Source organism: Schistocerca piceifrons, chromosome 2 (genome assembly GCF_021461385.2).
Source record: "Schistocerca piceifrons isolate TAMUIC-IGC-003096 chromosome 2, iqSchPice1.1, whole genome shotgun sequence".
Classification (NCBI taxonomy): Eukaryota; Metazoa; Arthropoda; class Insecta; order Orthoptera; family Acrididae; genus Schistocerca; species Schistocerca piceifrons.
In genome coordinates, this window is record NC_060139.1 from 1,107,386,848 (window position 1) to 1,107,404,682 (window position 17,835).

General features: G+C 43.9%; 1 protein-coding gene across 7 annotated transcripts in view; it reads left to right on the top strand.

Moving 5' to 3' along the window:
* The window catches only part of LOC124776255 (thiamine transporter 1-like), a 562,692-nt gene that overhangs the window by 89,410 nt on the left and 455,447 nt on the right, over window positions 1-17,835 (top strand). The gene's annotated exons all lie outside the window — the stretch shown is intronic.

The following is a 17,835-nucleotide window of genomic DNA, read 5'->3' on the forward strand; positions in this document are numbered from 1 at the left end:
TAAATGGAAAGAGAATTCTAACTAATGAGTACATAGTTGTATTTCTGATACAGAGTTTATCAAATTTATTGTGTTTTGTGGTATATAAATATTCAACAAATCATGGTGTGTGCAGTTTGCACTTTTTTCTCTTTTTGATATATACTGCCAGTTTTTTATCACTTGTGTGGTTATTTGTCATTTAGAGGTATCTTCCCGTGTCAGGTCACTGCTAATCCTATTTTATTCTTTGATTTAAAGTTTAAGCAATGTTTATCTTTGTGCTTCAGTGTTACTTTTATATGCACTTGAGAAAGTAGGGACTCGTAAAATATATCATTTGCATGATTAAATTGTGTGGAAGAGAACTGTTCAGTTTATCTACAGTATTAGTCACTTGATGAGCTCTGGAGCATCTGTGGTGCCTTTATTATACTCTGTTGCAGCCCCAGTGTCAGTGTAATGAATATTTTCAAGTGTCACTCAAAATGTTATAAGAAACAAATTGGTGGGTAACCGAACCTCAGATCGATCCATCTCACAGACCTAGATATTCTGCTACCGTATGGGATTTTCCCCACTTCCTTAATTTGATGCTTTCTTGGTCTTCCTCACTCCTTTGTATGGTTTTGCTTTGATACTGCACTTACAATATGTTCAAAGGTTGTGCCTGATTTTAGTGTGTTGCCTGTTTACAGATATTTGGATCTTTTTCTTCACTGTAAATTATTGTTCCTTTCATTGCAGTTCAGCTGATTGCTATGCTTGATTGTTTTCTGGTTTTGATTCAAATGTCTACTATTAACTGCACTGGTGCTATTTCTCTCAATATTAATTCATGCCCAAACAAGACAGTTAGACAGTATTCTTTTTTTGATTTTACTAGTCAACTTGTCTACATAGAGCCCCTTTCCTCTTGCTCCATTTGCAAGGAGAACAGGAAAGAAAATGACTAGTAGTGGTACAGGACACCCTCTGCCATGTGCCATACAGTGGCGCACAGAGAGTGGATGTAGATGTAGATATAGATATAGAAGTTCAACTTCTCCCCCCAGGGATCTCGCCGCTCCTTGGTGCTGAAGTGCTCGGTTACCATGGGCCCCCAGCCTTTGCATCATCTTTCACTTGTGTGCTGTATGTCTGTCCTCTTTTCCCCTCCACTTCAGTGTTTGAGCTTTTCTTCTTCTTCCTCCTCCTCCTCCTCCTCCTTATGTGCTCCTGAAGCTGGCCCATGCATCTGACGTGTAACAGGTGACTGACAGTGTAACGCATAATTCAGAGCCCTGGGTTGACTGGTAGGGTTCACACACATCCCCTGGTACAGGCCAGGCCAAAGGAGGGGAGATTGCCTGAGCTATTACCTTCCCAAATTGCTGATTGGTCCCTCTGCCAGGTGTTTAGCTCCCCCCCCACTCCCCACCCCCACCCCTCTGAGGAAGGTGGGGGGGGGGGGGGGTTGGAAGGAGTGCACCGTCAGAGAAGCTGGCAGTCATGGGGGATTTTCTAGCCAATCGTTCTCACAGCCAATGGCTATGAAACATAAACGGACTGAGGCTGACGATTCAGACTCTCCCAGCTTCACCACGGTTCCTTGTCGTTTGACATTCTGGAGACAGTCAATCCTTTGTAACAGTAAATCTGTTTCTTATTTGGAAAGGTGTTTATGCAATTGCTGGCCCTATGAAATTCTGCTCTCGTTTGTGCAAAGGTACTTTACTTTTGGAGACTATTTCTGATTCTCAAGCACTACAATTGCTTGCCACTTTGCTTCTCCGCGACTATCCTGTTTGTGTTGAGGCCCATAGAACTCTGAATTCTTCCTGTGGTGTTATTTACACTAGGCTGCTTGATGGTTTGACCGAGACAGAAATCCAAACGTACCTCTCTGATCAGGGTGTCATTGCCGCCGATCGGGTTACGAAAAAGGTAGATACATCCTTAATGCCCACACACACACACACTTTTTCTCACCTTTGATAGATGGGTGCTTCCATCCAAGATCAAAGCAGGCTATGAAGTTACCACAGCCTGACTGTACATTCTGAACCCAATGCACTGCCACCAGTGCCATCATTTCAACCACACTCGAATGTCTTGACACCCGGCCAAATGTGTAACCTGTGGTAGGGATGCACATGAGAACGATTGTCCACCTCCTCGTCTCCCATGTATCAGCTGCAATGGCGACAATACTGCCTCCTCTCGAAATTGTCTTATGTATCTCATGAGCGGGCTGTCCAGGAGATCTGGGTAAAGGAAAAAGTGCTTATCCAGTCACTCACAAGTTACTGGCTAGTCGCAAATCCTGCGTTCTACCATCTGGCACTTAAAGTACTGGTCTTGCTACATCTTGCTCCATGAAGGACATGGCCAAGCAGACATGCAACCTTAAATGCAGCTCTGAGGCTGCAAAATTGCCCTGTGTCGTGGTAGCATCTCTGTCTCCTCATCTAGCTGTGCAACAAGCCATCAGACAGTCACCTGCCATGGCAAAGTTATGTGCTACACAACTGGCAGGCCGGAAACGACAGAAGGAATACTCCTACGAAGACTTCCTACATGCCTCCAGCCAACAAACATCTGAGTCTTTCTATGGCAACTGGAAAGGCTCCAAGAATCAAAGGCAGACCGTCTTCTTCTTCATCCACTTGGAGGTCCTCTTCGATGGTGTCACCACATGATAACTTTACGCGGCCAATCTCAGTGTTACCTGTGCACACCACCATTCTTTTTCTGCAGATCGGTAGAGGGAGAATGCCAATGCTTCTGTAGATCTGATGGAGCAGGATCCTCCAGCCTCTGCACCCTGTAACAGCGAGTCTTTGAAGGCTGCCACTCCGCAGCCACCGAGGTGACACCCCTTCATTTTTTCCCCTCATTCCCTTTCTTTGTTATGACTCTCCTTCAATGGAACATTCATGGACTTCGATCAAACAAAGAGGATCTATGGTTGCTCTTAGAATCACAACATTTGCTTGTTCTCTGCCTCCAGGAAACAAAATTGACCATGACCACTTTGAGCTCTTGCATTGCTTTCTGGTCCATTTTGACCTTCCCCTCGTGGATGGCATTCCATCTCATGGGGGAGCCATGCTACTCGTATCGGATGACATTCATAGTAAACCTATTTCCCTGACTACTTACCTTAAGCTGTTGCAGTTCACCTTTTCCTTCCTCATGTGACCTTTACCCTTTGTACCATTTACATGCCTCCGTCATTTGAAGTCACCAGGGCAGACTTCCCCCGGCTTATTGGGCTTCTACCTCACTCCTTTCTGCTGCTCAGTGACTTTAAAGCACACCATTCCCTTTGGGGTTCTCCCAGAACCTGTCAGAGAGGTGCCCTCTTGGCTGATACATTCTCAATTAACTTAAATCCCTCTGCCTTAACACAGGAGCACCCACATTCCTTTCAGACTCCACACTCACTCACTCATTCTCATCTGAACCTATCCTTTTGCACTGCCCAGCTTGCCCATTGTCTTGAGTGCTCAGGTCTCTCTGATACATACGTGAGCAACCATTTCCCATGTGCTGTCCGTTTGCTGACACATACCCCACCTGCGTGCACACTCAAATGGCAGCTTACTAAGGCTGACTGGAGGCTTTATTCCTCCCTGGTGACCTTTGACAAACAACATTTTCCTGGTTTTGATGACCAGATAGAATATTTTATGAACATTATCCTTACCACCACAGAACATTCCATTCCTCGCACTTCCTCTATACCACGCTGTGTCCCAATCCCTTGGTGGACCAAAGTGTGCTGCAACGCAACTTGTGCGCGGAGACGTGCTCTCTGTATTTTTATCCGTCATCCTACAATGGAAAACTGCATTCATTTTGAACAGTTGCATGCACAGTGTTGTAGTGTTCTTTGGGATAGTGAAAAAACTAGCTGGATTTCATTCAGTTACACTTCGTCTTCCATCATGTGGGCTAACCTCCGACAGCTCTCTGGGCCCAAGATCCATTCCTCAATTTCTGGACTGACAGTAGCCAACGATGTCATAGTGGAACCTATTGCTATCTCCAACACCTTGGGCCATCATTTTGCAGACACCCAGCCTTCCTTCATCAGAAACGAACAGGGAAAGCTTGTGTGATTCCCTTCTCTTCTGAGAATCGGGAGTGCTGTAATGCCACCTCTACTATATGAGAGCTATATCGTCTTCTCACTTCATCCCGATCCTTTGTGAAAGGGCCAGACAGCATTCACATTCAGGTATTACAACACCTTTCTCCTGCGTGCAAACACTTTCTGCTTCATACATACAACTGCATCTGGGCAGAGTGCACGCTGGTGTGAAGCCACTGTCATACCTACACCTAAACTTGGTAAGGACAAAAAACTTCCTTCTAGCTACTGCCCGATTTCTCTCTTCAGCTGTGTTTGCATCTTGTTTATGCAATTTATTAAGCATTGAACTGTGTGGCTTTCGAGCATGCCATTATACGGTTGACTGCCTCGTCACTTTGTCCACCCTTGCCACGAATGGTTTTTTGCAGAAATCGCAGACTGTGTCTGTGTTTTTTTGATTTGGAGAGAGCTTAAGACACCTACAAGAGGACTGGTACCTTCCGTACTCGCTATATGTGGGGCTTTCCAGGCTATGTGCCTCGTTTCTTTCAGAAATTTTTAAAAGACCCAGTTTTCGAGGTACACGTGGGTTCTGCATCGTCGGACACCTTTACCCAGGAAGACGGTGGGCCTCAGGGTTCAGTCATTAGCGTGGTCCTTTTTAGTATTGCCATTAATCCTATAATGGCCTGTCTCCTGCTGGGCATATTCACTCTCTTTGTGTCGACTCGTCTCATCGAGCAGCGTCTTCAGCGATGTCTCGATCGTCTTTACTCGTGGAGCATCGACAGTGGCTTTCGTTTTTCTGCTGACAAAACCATTTGTTTGAATTTCTGACGGTGCAATTGTTTTCTTCCACTATCTTTACATCTTTGGCCAATTGCTCCTCAGTTCGTCGGAACTATGAAGTTCCTGGGGCTCCTGATCGATAGAAAACTTCCCGGGCCGTCCCTCGTCTTACGTGGCAGCCCACCTTATGCGGTCCCTCAATGTCCTGTGTGTCCTCGATGGTACTTTCTGGGGAAAGGTCGAACCACCCTCACTCCTCCGTTTGTACTGGTCCTTTGTCCATTCATATCTAGACTATGGGTGTTTTGCTTATGCATCTGCATTTCTACGCCTCTTATACCATCTTAGTACTATCCTCCACCATCGTGGCATCTGTTTGGTCACTGGCACTGGCACTGGCACTGGCACTGGCACTGTATGCAGAAGCTGCCAACTACTGCTGTCCTACTGCCATGACTTTCTTCTCAACAGATACACGTGCTATTTGTCTGCTATGCACAGCCACCCATCCTATGCCTCCTCCTTTGATGACTACTTTGATCACCAGTATGGGACACGTCCCTCTTCTGTTATCTCCTGGAGTTCACTTTCAGCTCCTGCTCCAGCAGCTAGCTGCAACTTTCCCGGTGGGTGTGAACCCTTCACCACCTTGGCTTCGTGTGGCAACCCGTGTTAACCTTGCCCTTCATTTGCTTCCTAAGGACACTACTGCATCCTCGCTCTATCGTCTTCAGTTTCTCAAACTTTGCACGCAACTTTGTGATAGTACCTTTGTATGCACTGACGGCTCTCGGACTGACTGTGGTGTCAGGTGTGCCTTCCTCGTTGTCACCGACATTTTTTGGTATCAGCTTCCGGAACAGTGCTCAGTATTTACAGCAGATCTCTTCGCCCTATATCGAACCACACAGTACGTGCGGCGACGTAGGCTTTTCGGTTGCGTAATATGCTCAGACTCTCGTAGTGGCCTTCGGAGGCTCCGTGTGCTGTACACCGTCCGTCCCTTGGTGCGACAGGTCTAGTAAAGCTGTCACTTGCTCACTCTTAATGGAGCCACTGTGATCTTTATGGGGATCCTGGCCACTTCGGTCTGGCAGAAAAAGAGGCTGTCGATGTTGCTGCCGATGCGGCAGTCCTCGTACCGTAACCCACTAGTGCTTACATTCCGTCCGATGATGTCTGTGTTGCCGTCTGTCAGCGAGTGGTGTCACTTTGCCGTCACTGCTGGTCCTTCCTTCGTCGGAACGTGCTGTGGGTTATTAAGCCTCTCCCAGCGGCTCAGACAATCTCCTCTTGGCTCTCTTGCCCTTCTTGCCACGAGGAGACCATTTTAATTAGGTTTTGTGTTGAGCACTGTCTTTTTATCCATTTGTTAAGTGGTGCTCCCCCACCACTTTGTGCACATTGCACTCAACTTTTTACGGCCCACCATTTCCTGACGGAATGCCCTTTTTTTAACCATTAATGTTCTTGTTTGTATTTGCCGTATGAGTTATCAGCTGTTTTAGCAAACGAAGTGTGGGCTTTTGACTGCGTTTTACTTTTTACACATCGTAGCAATATGGCGAAGGCCATTTAGTTTTTATTTCTGGACCTCAATTTGTCTGAGGTGTATTTTATAGACTTTTCCCCTCGTCCCTGTTTCGAGCTGCCTTCTCTTCTGTTTGGGATTGACGTGTAGTTGTTTTCAACTCCTCTCTTTGTATTAGTGTTCTACAGTTTTGACCTGGATGTATGTGACCCTAGTTGTTTTTGCACCCTAAAAAAAAATCTCTAATTTCTTTATTAGTATGTTTTACCAGATAGATCTGGACTCATTATAATTGTCTTCTTTATATCTGAGATCCATGTGGCCACAAGTGGATCTACATGGAATCCAGTTTAGCCATGGCTGTGCACCTATTCACAGAACTCTTTTTCTTGATGAGTTCCTAATCCAGAATTTTGTGCATCTACGGGTTGGCCAAAATTGAAGTGGTCTAGGCATTTGCACACCAGATACCAATCTTTTCATTATACAGTGCCTTTTCAGCATACAAGTCAGAATTTTCTTGATAATGGCATATAGACAGGCTGAATCTGAAGAAGTGAAAAGTAGAGTATCCAGATGTCTTGAGTCCATTCCATCCAGAAATTACCAGCAGACTTGAATATGAGGAGATTGGTGTGAAAGCTGTAACTAATGCTCAGCAGAAAATGTGTAAAGATAAAGCAGCAAATCCTATATGAGAACATTTTATTACAGTAATCTTTTTCTTTTATTTCTCTCTCTCTCTCTCTCTCTCTCTCTCTCTCTCTCTCTCTCTCTCTCTCTCTCTCTCACACACACACACACACACACACACACACACACACACACACACACACACACACACCCCTAATCAGCATTGTAATTTTGCCTGACCTTTCTGCAGACTGTCCTTTGCGTGGACAGCGCTTTCTAGTTGTTGGATTCATTTCAGACAGTTTCCTAAAGATATTGTCAAGAAATCCTAAAAATACTTTCTGTGCCAATTTTATTTTGATCAACTTTCTATGATTTCATCTTATTCACAGGAGCAAAATCTCCCATTCATGGATATTACTTGGGGTTCAGATTGTGCAATTTTCACTGAATGCCTTTAGTGCATGTACAGTGCATGATTGGTATTTTGAGACTATGTGTGTGTTTTTTTTTTAAACAAGCTTTGCATTACCGTTGTAAAATAAATGAAACTTTATATGGTTCCGGAGACCTTTTCCAGTCTCCAACATCTACGGTTTATATACGGTGACTGAAGCAGTGAATGGAAAATTTGTGGCAAAGCTGGGATTCAAACCCGGGTCTCCTCCTCACTAGCCAGATTTGCTAACCACTATGCCACCCTGGCACAGTGTCTTTGCACAGCTGTACGGAGTACCCTGGCATGACTCCCTCCTCAGTCCAAATTCCTGTTCATGCCTCGGCCCATTTGGTATTCCCCCTAAACTCAAACAGCATTGCAAGGGCTCGTCAACTACATTGGAAGAACACCTCAGCTTAGGTGTAAATCAGAATTTGTATTGAGGAAGGAGGCATGCTAGGGTAGTCAACGCAGTTGTGCAAAGGCTCTGTTCCAGGGTGGTGTAATGGTTAGTGCATTTGCCAAGTGAGCAGGAGACCTGAGTTTGAATTCCAGCCTTGGTACAAATTTTCGTTTGGCGTTTGTCTGCTTATACGCATCATAGACATTTGAGATTTGAAAAGCTCTTTGGAATTGTACATAGTTTCATTTGATTAAAAGAGTGTATGCCTGGGTTTCAGATAGGATTCCTCATTTTCTTCAGTGTTGAGGTTCTATTTCACTACAGTTGGAGATTCTCTGCAATGGTGTTCAAGTTTGGGGGGGGGGGGGGGTACCAGGTGGGCTGAGGAGTGAATGGGAATTCGGATTGAGGAAAGAAGCATGCTAAGGTAGTCTGTGCAGTTGTGCAAACCCATTATGCCAGGGTAGCATAGTCGCTAGAGTATCAGTCTAATGAGCACGAGCCCCAGGTTCAAATTCCAGCCTTGGTACAAATTTTCATTTGTTGCTTCAGTCTGCATATGTACATTTCTTAAGACTTTTTGAATGAGGCATGTAATATTATATGTGATGATAGTGGAATAAATACAATGTGTTAAGTCAATCAATTTGCTTCTGAAAAAAATCCGAAAATAATGTAGGGAAGAGAACAAATAAAACTAATTAATTGCCTTAGAATTTCTAGGTACAACAGTAGGATATGTTAGTGAAATATGAACTTTTAATACCAGATTATGAGTGCTAGAAGGGACAAAGGGAAACATGCATAAGGGACAAACAGTGGATTAAATCTTTAATTTTTGTCACAATTTGAGGTAGATTGAGGTTAAACAGAAATTTATAGCTGCAGTGGGACTGAAATTTTGAGAAAAAAAATGTTGTGTAGAAGAACCTACATGCAGGAATATATAGAGAAGAGAGATTTTGGGGCAGTTGTACACACAGTGACCATTGATTGGGGAGCAGAAAAGGGAAATAAAAAGAAATAAAGGAAAATGAGTTGGGGTTAGAATGAGAAGGACAAAGGGCAGGAAGTAACGAGGAGAAACAGAAAGGAGGGGGAGACAAAAGGTTGTTCTCTGAGGAGTTGGTTGAGGAGGAGAAGAATGTACAAAAAGAGAAAGAAGGGAATAAGAGTCCAGTACATGCTGGGCAGTACGTCATTTGCTGAAAGCTTGTCATGTGGTACTGAGAAGAGGATTGGAGTGAGGTACAGATGAAGTTTACTCTTCCTACTGCAGGAGTTTGTGTGTGGAAGTGTACTGTATCCTTTTAGTACCCTGTCTGATTGTGTCCATTTATTGCCACTTGAGGTTCAATAAATGTGTATAGTGCTGTAAATGCTAATGTGTGCATTGACAAGTAACTTGAATTAATTCTACTAGTGTGTTTCTCTGTATAATGGACTAATTTGCCAGTGCTTAGATGTTAAGTGGTTTCCGCCAGGAGAGAGTAATTGTAAAGTGTCAAATGGGGACATGTCAGGTTCTGTTTGTGTTAACATGTGTTTCCATTGCTCCTCACATGAGGCAGTGCAGTCATTAAAGTGCTGCACTTGTATTCAGGAAGACTGCGGTTGAATTCCATGTCTGGCCATCTGGTTTCTTTAAATTCCTTAAGGCAAATGCTGGGCCGATTCCTTTGAAATGTTTGTGGTCACATCCCTTCCTCAACCTTACCAATCAAAGCTTGTCTTCTGTAACTAATGACCTAATCATTAATGGAATATAGCCCTAATTGTTTACCCTTCATTGCATTCTTCCTTGCTGCTCCTGGTAGTCCTAGTGAAGAAGATGCACTGTTGGTAAAAACTAACACACAACCATGTTTGGGAAACTGTTATGTATGGTGATCATGTTTACAAATTCATGCCAATTATAACAGTGCACTACAAGTGTCTTAGAAAGTATTTCTCTTTATAGAGAGATACAAGTAATTTGGAAAAAAGGTTAACTTTTATATCTAGAAATGACTAGAGTGACTTGCTGAAACCTCAACTTCTTGACTAGACTCTTAAATGAATCATCTATATCTCACCTGGTTACTTTCCTTAAAAATTTGCTAGGAGAACACCCCATTGTAGAATAACTGCAAGGATGTTGTAATATGCAAAGATCCCACTATCAGAATAGTAGGAGGAATGCGAAGAATAAGGGAGTTTAAGTGTATGTAACATCATCAAGATAGTAAATGGAGATCGGGAAGAAACAATGAGTTTCATTCTGATCTTTGAGACTATAAAGTTGTCTGAACACACTAAAGCAAGATTTACACATCACAAGATACAGCCCTATGTTCTGGATCTCATTTATTATTATGAATGTCAGAAGTTTGGATTTGTTTAGAGGCAAAGAAAGAAGCAGAAAGTATGCATCAGATGTACTTGAATTTAGTTGGAGACCCCATGCTTCTCCATTCCAGTTTCCCTCACTTACTCCAACTGCCAATCTTTGAGTAAGAGTTGCTCTGTGTTTGCCAAAGTGCATAAAAGCTCAGCATTTAGTTACAAAACAAACATTGTGTGGTGAGCCAAGCAAGGCAGTTAATCAATAATGTACCACTGTTTGCTGTTAAATTTTTGATAACCCTGAAAAAAAAAAAATCATTAAGGAATATAGTTCAACACAGATACATGGTGATGCAATAGCAGATAACACTTACATATGAAAATCTATTTGCAAGGTACAAAATAAGATATCAGCCAACAAGGCCTTTGTCAAAAATACCCCCCCCCCCCCCCCACACACACACAGTGATGCAAGTGCATCCCACACACACATGACCACAGTCTGTTGCAGCTTAAGCCACACTATGAGCAGCAGCAGTGGCAGCAGCAGTGCATGATGGGAGAGGCAGCTGGGTGGGGATAAGGTGGTGGTTAGGGTGGGGAGGGAAAGGGATAGCAGGGTAGGAGTGGGGAATAGGGAGTGTGCAGGGATGATGTGGAGAGAGGGTAGGGCAGTTATGGCAGTCGAGAGCTTAGATGGAGAGTGGATGGAGGGGCGGGGGGGGGGGGAGGGAGGTTAGTGCAAAAGGAGAGAAGTAAAAAGTGCATAGGTGGAATAGAGCGCTGTGTAGTGCTGGAATGGGAAAAGGGAAGGGGCTGTGGGTGAGGACGACGACTGACGAAGGTTGAGGCCAGGAGGGATACGCGAACATAGGATACATTAACATAGGATACATTGCAGGGAGAGTTCCCACCTGTGCAATTCAGAAAATCTGGTGTTGGTGGAAAGGAACCATATGACCATATGATACAGGCAGTGAAGCAGTCATTGAAATGAAGAATGTTGTGTTGGGTGGCGTGCTCAGCAACTGGGTGGTCCAGTTGTTTCTTGGCCACAGTTTGTCATTGGCCATTCATACGGAAAGACAACTTTGTGGTTGTCATGCCCACATAGATTGTAGGACTGTGGTTGCAACTTAGCTTGTAGATCAAATGGCTGGTTTCATGAGTAGGCCTGCCTTTGATGGGAGAGGTGGTGTCTGTGACTGGACTGGAGTAGGTGGTAGTGGGAGAATGTATGGTATAGGTCTTGGATCTAGGTCCATTACAGCAATTTGAGCCATGAGATGGGTGGGTGGGAGGATGGGTTGTGTAGGAATGGATAAGTATAGTATGTAGGTTTGGTGCATGGCGGAATACCACTGTGGGAGGGATGGGAAGGATAGTGGGCAGGAAATTTCTCATTTCAGGGCATGACAATAGGTAGTCTAAACCCTGGTGGAGAATGTAATTCACTTGCTCCAGTCCTGGGTGGTACTGAGTTACGAGGGGAATGCTCCTCTGTGGCTGGACAGTGAAACTTTGGGAGGTGGTGGGTGACTGGAAAGTTAAAGTGTGGAAGATTTGTTGTTGTATGTGAATGGGAGGATAATTACGGTCTGTAAAGGCCTCAGTGAGACCCTTGGTATGTTTAGAGAGGGACTGCTTGTCATTGCAGATGTGATGACCACGGGTGGGTAGGCGGTATGGAAGGGACTTCTTGGTATGGAATGATTGGCAGCTGTCAAAGTGGAGGTAAGTTCAATATGGACAGAGGTAGCCATCTTTGAGGTGGAGGTCAATATCTAGGAAGGTGGGTTGTTGGGTTGAGTAGGACCAGGTGAAGTGAATGGGTGAGAACCTGTTGAGGTTCTGGAGGAATGTGGATAGGGTGTCCTCATCCTCGATTCAGATCCCAATGATGTCATTAATGAATCTAAACCAAGTGAAGGGTTTAGGATTTAGGATGTTTGGGTAGCAGTTCTCTAGATGGCCCACGAATAGATTGGCATAGGATGGTGCCATGTGGTTGCACATAGCCTTACCCCAGATTTGTTTCTAGGTAGTGTCTTCAAAGGAGAAGTAATTGTGGTTGAGGATACACTTGGTCATGGTGACCAGGAAGGAGGTTGTTCATTTGGTATCTGTTGGGCATTGGGAAAGGTAGCGTACAATAACAGTACAGCCATGGGAATTAGGGATGTTAGTGTAAAGGGATGTGGCATCAATAGTGATGATCAGAGCACTGTGAGGGAAAGGGACAGGAACTGTGGAGAGTCGGTGGAGGAAATGGTTGGTATCTTTTATATGGGAGAGTAGGTTACATGTAATGGGCTGAAGGTCTTGGTCTACAAGAGCAGAAATTCTCCCTGTGGGAGCACGGTAACTGGCCACAATGGTGTGTCCTGTGTGGTTGGGTTTATGGACTTTAGGAAGCATGTAGATGGTAGGAGTGTGGGAAGTGGTAGGGGTGAGGAGAGAGATGGATTCTGGGGAGAGGTTCTGGATGGGTCTAAGGATTTGAGGAGAGACTGGAGAGCCTGCTGGATTTCTGGAATGGGGTGACTGTGGCAAGGTTCGTAGTTAGATGTATCTGCCAGCTGGCAGAGTCCTTCTGCCAGATAATCCTTGTGGTTCAAAACAAGTTTGCATGTTGAGGGATTTGGGGAATGATGGTGAGGCAGGGTTTGAGGTTAAGAAATTCTGGAAATTTGAACAAGGGGGGTTAACAGGGTTGTTGTTGTTGTTGTTGTTGTTGTTGTTGTTGTGGTCTCCAGTCCTGAGACTGGTTTGATGCAGCTCTCCATTTTACCCTACCCTGTGCAAGCTCCTTCATCTCCCAGTACCTACTGCAGCCTACATCCTTCTGAATCTGCTTAGTGTATTCATCCCTTGGTCTCCCTCTACGATTTTTACCCTCCACCCTGCCCTCCAATACTAAATTGGTGATTTCTCGATGTCTCGGAACATGTCCTACCAACCGATCCCTTCTTCTAGTCAAGTTGTGCCACAAGCTCCTCTTCTCCCCAATTCTATTCAATACCTCCTCATTAGTTATGTGATCTACCCATCTAATCTTCAACATTCTTCTGTAGCACCACATTTCGAAAGCTTTTATTCTCTTCTTGTCTAAACTATTTATCGTCCACATTTCACTTCCATACGTGGCTACACTCCATACAAATACTTCCAGAAACGACTTCCTGACACTTAAGTCTAAACTCGATGTTAACAAATTTCTCTTCTGCAGAAACGCTTTCCTTGCCATTGCCGGTCTATATTTTATATCCTCTCTACTTTGACCATCATCAGCTATTTTGCTCCCCAAATAGCTAAACTCATTTACTACTTTAAGTGCCTCATTTCCTAATCCAATTCCCTCAGCATCACTTGACTTAATTAGACTACATTCCATTATCCTCGTTTTGCTTTTGTTGATGTTCATCTTATACCCTCCTTTCAAGACACTGTCCATTCCGTTCAACTGCTCTTCCAAGTCCTTTGCTGTCTCTGACAGAATTACAATGTCATCGTCGAACCTCAAAGTTTTTATTTCTTCTCCATGGATTTTAATACCTACTCCGAACTTTTCCTTTGTTTCCTTTATTGCTTGCTCAATATAGAGATTGAATAACATTGGGGATAGGCTACAACCCTGTCTCACTCCCTTCTCAACCACTGCTTCCCTTTCATACCCCTCGACTCGTATGACTGCCATCTGCTTTCTGTACAAATTGTAAATAGCCTTTTGCTCCCTGTATTTTACCCCTGCCACCTTCAGAATTTGAAAGAGAGTATTCCAATCAACATTGTCAAAAGCTTTCTCTAAGTCTACAAACGCTAGAAACATAAGTTTGCCTTTCCTTAATCTTTCTTCTAAGATAAGTCGTAGTGTCAGAATTGCCTCACGTGTTGCAACATTTCTACAGAATCCAAACTGATCTTCCCCGAGGTTGGCTTCTATCAGTTTTTCCATTCGTCTGTAAGGAATTCGCATTAGTATTTTGCAGCTGTGACTTATTAAACTGATAGTTTGGTAATTTTGACATCTGTCAACACCTGCTTGCTTTGGGATTGGAATTATTATATTCTTCTTGAAGTCTGAGGGTATTTAGCCTGTCTCATACATCTTGCTCACCAGATGGTAGAGTTTTGTCAGGACTGGCTCTCCCAAGGCTGTCAGTAGTTCTAATGGAATGTTGTCTACTCCGGGGTACCACTATCTAATCCCTCCAACCCTGTTGCACTCATGAATAGTGCATGGAAAGAATGATTGTCGGTAAACCTCTGTATTGGCTCTAATTTATCGAATTTTCTCCTCGTGCTCAAATGTGAGATGTATGTCAGGGGAAGTAATATGTTGTCAGACTTGTCCTGAAAAGTACTGTTCCAGAACTTCAATGGTAAATCTCTCTGAGATGCACAACACCCTCTTGTAACATCTGACAGTAGAGTTTGTGCAGCATCTCCGTAACACACTCCCATCAGCTAAACGATCCTATGACAAAACACGCCACTCTTTGTTGGTTTTTCTGTATCTCCTCTATCAGTCCTACCTGACAGGGACCCCAGATAGATGAACAATACTCAAGAATCTGGTGAACAAGTGCCTTGTAAGCCACTTCTTTTGTGGATGAGTTACATTTCCTTAAGATTCTTCCAATGAATCTGTCTGGCACCTGCTTTTCCCACTATCTGTTGATGTGGTCATTCCACTTAAGATCGCTTTGGATAGTTACGCTTAGATATTTTATGGCAGACGCTGTCTCTAGCTGTTTGTCATCAATATTGCAGCTGAACATTAGTAGATTGGTCTTTGGTTGAATCTGATTGGTAGGGTTGATGGTGAAAAAGTGGTTCCAGTGTAGGGACTATATAAAGGAGAGAAAATCTTCAGCAAGTTGTGCATGGTGGAATTTGGGACTGAGGCAAATGGTGAAGCTTTTGGAAAGGACTGATATTTCTGCAGGGCTAAAGCTTTTGGAGGAAAGGTTAATGACTGTGTTTCGGGCCTGTTTAGGTTTTGGATTCTGTGTGGTGGTGGGAGTGAGTTTTGGAGGGTGGGGTAAATGTAGTAGGTCTGTGAAATGGGGTTTGTCAGCTATCAGGGGATGTGAGGAGGTTTGGAGGTTGTTGAAGGGCTGGTGGTACTCACATGTTGGTAGTAGGAAGTGAACAAGGTGGAGACTTTTTGAGGTGGCATTGTGCATGTTCCTGAAGGGCAAGAGTTTCAACGTGTGTTATGGGATCCAGGAGTTTGGGATTGCAAGGTAATGTAGGCAGGAACCAGTGATAAATTTGGAGAGTGCCAACAATGAAACCAAAATCAGTGGCAAACAAATGAGGGTACCTAGATGGTGACGGGGCCAAAGTTGGGATAACTGTTTTTCTTAATACTATCTGACAGTCCTAATGAGTACTTCTTATCATCAAATTACAAGCAGCTACTGTCTTAATGTAGGGGTCACTGATGATAACAACTTGCTTTTTATAGTTGTCTGTGCATGACTCTAATAACAAACATCAGAGATTTCCCCATCTATTCCTCATTTTACAGACTTTGACATATAATGAGCTATAGTCCAGTGTTGAACTGTACAGAACTTCATTCTCACAAAGTACATTGATCTTTAGAACAGAGGGCTACTGTCATTCATCAGCATTGCAGTAGAGTTTTACTCATTTATTGGCCTCTCATTATGTTCACTTGCTATTGGAGATACTACTTGGTGGAAAGCTGGTAATGATTTGCCATATAGTGACTACTTCCAAATACAGTTTGACTTAGCCAGATTCGCAGCACCTGAAAGGAAATCCTAGATGGATTCTCAGCAGAGAAAACTGGATGCTGTACAGACAACTTAGTGTTTCAGAGCTACAGTAGCTCTGGTATGTAACAGATTTCATTACCAGTGTGATTTACCAATCTGCAGAAGTTATCAGCATATTCATCAGATGACTCTCTCTCTCTCTCTCTCTCTCTCTCTCTCTCTCTCTCTCTCTCTCTCTCTCTTGTTCGTAAGAGTTTTTAAGCCACATAGTCATGGGACTGGTCATTACATATTCAACAGAGAACTGATAAAGATTTAAAAATAGTAAGAGGAAACTAAGTAAAAGGTAAAAGTAAATTATCTATTGTTATGTGTACAAATAAATTACACATTACTTCAAATACCCCTAAGTGCTGTACGGAATGATGTTAGGGAGAAAACTGGTAAAACTGTTGTTTATTAAATAGTAAACAACAATTTGTTGTTTGTTATCCAAGTGCAAATGTAGTGCATCCATGGTGGAGCAAGGAATGCCACTTTGCAATAACCGATAGGCAGGTAACTTTTCAAAGGTTCAAATGGAAACAATTAACAAGAAACATCTCAGTCTATATATATAAACACAGATGATGTGACTTACCGAACGAAAGTGCTGGCAGGTCGATAGACACACAAACAAACAGAAACATACACATGAAATTCAAGCTTTTGCAACAAACTGTTGCCTCATCAGGAAAGAGGGAAGGAGAGGGAAAGACAAAAGGATTTGGGTTTTAAGGGAGAGGGTAAGGAGTCATTCCAATCCCGGGAGCGGAAAGACTTGCCTTAGGGGGAAAAAGGGGTACACACACACACACACACACACACACACACACACACACACACACACACACACACACACATATATATATATATATATCCATCCGCACATACACACACAGACACAAGCAGACATTTGTAAAGGCAAAGAGTTTGGGCAGAGATGTCAGTTGAGGCGGAAGTACAGAGGCAAATATGTTGTTGAAAGACAGGTGAGGTATGAGCAGCGGCAAATTGAAATTAGCGGAGATTGAGGCCTGGCGGGTAACGAGAAGAGAGGATATACTGAAGGGCAAGTTCCCATCTCCGGAGTTCTGACAGGTTGGTGTTAGTGGGAAGTATCCAGATAACCCGGACGGTGTAACACTGTGCCAAGATGTGCTGGCCGTGCACCAAGGCATGTTTAGCCACAGGGTGATCCTCATTACCAACAAACACTATCTGTCTGTGTCCGTACATGCGAATGGACAGTTTGTTGCTGGTCATTCCCACATAGAAAGCTTCACAGTGTAGGCAGGTCAGTTGGTAAATGACGTGGGTGGTTTCACATGTGGCTCTGCCTTTGATCATGTACACCTTCCGGGTTACAGGACTGGAGTAGGTGGTGGTGGTGGTGGGAGGGTGCATGGGGCAGGTTTTACACCGGGGGCGGTTACAAGGGTAGGAGCCAGAGGGTAGGGAAGGTGGTTTGGGGATTTCATAGGGATGAACTAAGAGGTTACGAAGGTTAGGTGGACGGCGGAAAGACACTCTTGGTGGAGTAGGGAGGATTTCATGAAGGATGGATCTCATTTCAGGGCAGGATTTGAGGAAGTCGTATCCCTGCTGGAGAGCCACATTCAGAGTCTGATCCAGTCCCGGAAAGTATCCTGTCACAAGTGGGGCACTTTTGGGGTTCTTCTGTGGGAGGTTCTGGGTTTGAGAAGATGAGGAAGTGGCTCTGGTTATTTGCTTCTGTACCAGATCGGGAGGGTAGTTGCGTGATGCGAAAGCTGTTTTCAGGTTGTTGGTGTAATGGTTCAGGTATTCCGGACTGGAGCAGATTCGTTTGCCATGAAGACCTAGGCTGTAGGGAAGGGACCGTTT